This window comes from Oryctolagus cuniculus, chromosome 9, assembly GCF_051225735.1.
Source record: "Oryctolagus cuniculus isolate XC-2025 breed Fujian yellow rabbit chromosome 9, ASM5122573v1, whole genome shotgun sequence".
NCBI classification, from domain to species: domain Eukaryota; kingdom Metazoa; phylum Chordata; class Mammalia; order Lagomorpha; family Leporidae; genus Oryctolagus; species Oryctolagus cuniculus.
The window spans coordinates 113,329,270-113,332,313 of record NC_142875.1 but is presented as its reverse complement, the minus strand read 5'-3'; positions in this window follow the sequence as shown (position 1 = coordinate 113,332,313).

Below are 3,044 nucleotides of genomic sequence, written 5' to 3'. Positions count from 1 at the left end.
AGTTTTACATACATTTCTAAACTTGTGGAAGTAATTATATGTACACAATGAAGGATTCAAAAGATATTCTTAGGTGTATAATGAAAGGAAAGTCCTTTTCCAAGTCCCCATTTCTCTTCCTTAGAAGAAAAACACTGTACCAACAGCCGTGTACACTGCTGCCAGAGATATTCCATGTGTGTAGGAGTACATATGTATGTGCATAACTACATTTTCAAAAATCAGGGTAAAGATTAAATTAGGCAATCTAAGGAAGGCATTTACTAAGTGCTGTCTCTTATTGATATTAGAACAAATATATGACTCTCCATATTAATAACCTACAGTTTTTTCTTTTATAGCTGTTTTGTTTTGTTTTGTTTTGACAGGCAGAGTCAGACAGTGAGAGAGAGAGAGAGAGACAGAAAGAAAGGTCTTCTTTCTGTTGGTTCACCCCCCAAATGGCTGCTACGGCCGGCACGCTGCGCTGATCCAAAGCCAGAAGCCAGGTGCTTCTCCTGGTCTCCCATGCGGGTGCAGGGCCCAAGCACTTGGGCCATCCTCCACTGCCTTCCTGGGCCACAGCAGAGAACTGGACTGGAAGAAGGGCAACCGGGACAGAGCCAGTGCCCCAACTGGGACTAGAACCTGGGGTGCCAGTGCCACAGGTGGAGGATTAGCCTAGTGAACCGTGGCACCAGCCTGTTATAGCTTTAATAAGGACTCAACACTAGGTCACATACTCAGAAGTAAAATTCGAGTCATGGAAGTATTAATTGAGGAAAATAAAAAGAAAACTTATATTGTATAAATTATAGCGAACAACTTAGTAACAATTTCTATTACATATTTTTCTCCAACAGTAATTCTTTAGCTACTAGCCAACAGGTGATTTTCTTTCTTGAGATTCACCTCACAAATCTCCAAGTTATCCTTTTGCTCAACAATTTCAGATTTCACCCAGTGTTGAAAAGCTAATCAGGTTAACTAGACTCACGTTCCTTAAGGGCAATTTATCAACAATACATTGTTACTCAGCTTGGGTTTTGAGGGTCTCGGCTCTTATCTAATCATATTATCAGAATATCCACCCAACAAAAGCAGTCTTTACTCGGAAGAGGGTTTTGCTGAGAAAAACAAATCCCTGATTTCCCCACCAATTTCACTGGAACCCCACCAGAGTTTTTCATTTGACTCCTAGTTGCATTAGGACTCTATTAGAAGATACTTTCCTCCCTCCTATTATACTAACTTGACCCAGAGAAGGCTATCAAGGAAAGACTTTATTTACCTATTAAAGGCACCTACCACCCAGTCTACTTCTATGCCACAACTGGCTTTTTGAGATCCATTCTGCCCTTTGCATCTGTTTGGTTATCCTTTATCCTCTTCAATTGAATATAGTTTTTGGATTCTCCCCTCCTCCCGGCATATGATGAATATGCATGAGGAATATGTGTGTTCCAGCAACATACTCCTCTTACTTCTCCTGCTTTGAAAATCCCTGCCTGTGTGTTCTTGTTCATGGTCTGTCTAGGTCCCTTCATTGGTATTAAGCCTCAGAATCTTCAAATTTCACTTCCCTCTGGTTACTTGATTACTGTCTCTGTGCCCTGTGCAGTTATCACCCAACTAACATCTATATCTGAGTCCACCAGTGTGCTATAGAGTGTAAAAGGCAATGGAGAACCACCATACCATGTCTATGACTGACCATAGTGCAAGTGTGAAGAACACTTGAAGCTTTTTCAAAACTCTTATCAGTTGTTTAACAACTGCCTTGTAGAGAGGGTGATTCACTCCCCCTCTGATTCATTCCCTGAAGTATCCTCAGAATCTGACATCGTACTTGGAATATATCGGGAGTTCAGTAGATTTTACTAAAGAAATAAATTATATCAATAATCTAGAAATAAAAAATTAAATGGTCATATACATATTGTATAAAACAAAATCCACAACCCATATTTAAGAGAATTTAACTAAGTCATTCCTAGTAGTTACTACCTTTATGCATTTAGACAAGAAATTCCAGGAATCTCAACATCTTTATATATAAAATGAAAGAAATTAGAGCACCAAACTGCTGTCTCAATGTTCGATATTCTCATTTTTGTTCTTAAGAGCAATATTAGGCTGCTATTGTTTCCATCTAAGGACATTGATCATCTGCATTAGTGCTTGTTGCATTACATGAGAAGTAATATGTCTTAGTGACAACTTGATAGGAGCTCCATCCCTGGCGGCTCGCTGCCTCTAACTGGCTGGGCACAGAAGAAAATGATGTTTATCTGTTCTTTACCTTTAAAATGAGAATGATGCGTGCCTGTCTCCCAGTTAAGTTATGTCCATCAATTGAAGTGCCTCCAAGTTACTAAATATCCATTCATCCAGCCTAAGATCTTTATTGCCCATGGAACAGAAGAGTGGTAAAAGAAACTGGCTATTATTTTAGTCTTGTTTTAATCTGCACTTCATATTTTAAACCTGATGTTCCATATCAGAAAGCAGAAACAAGAAACTGTTGAAACCTTTTTTGGAGTTTATCAAATGCATGGATGACAACTCAAAATTCAACAGTTTAGCCTTCTATTCTTGCAGTTTACAAATCCTTGCTATTAAACCTCTAAATTAGTCTGTGAACTGAAAGTAATATAAGGATACTGCTTAAAATATTCAAGGCAAAACTGTATAACGCAGCAAGTGGTGGTTTTTGTTAATACAGAGTGGGCCTGAGGATGCTTCCAAAACTTAATAAGTACCCACTAAATCAAAGTTTGGGTCATCAATGTGTAATGTCTTCAGGGACTACCTACATCTTAGACTCCTCTTAATTTGCAAGGTTGCTGAAGAGTTTTACACCAGTGAGAAAACTCACCTCACACCAGCAATGGAAAGAACAACGGAAAACATCCCTCAACATCCCAGTTACAAAGGAATCATGGAAAAGGAGCACTCTGGTCTCCTAAGACTAAAGGCCATTGGACCATTCCCTATGAAGTGCTTCAAGGTCATGGAGAATGGTGAAAACTGAATTTTCAAATGTGTGCTTTGCAAGCTGGAGA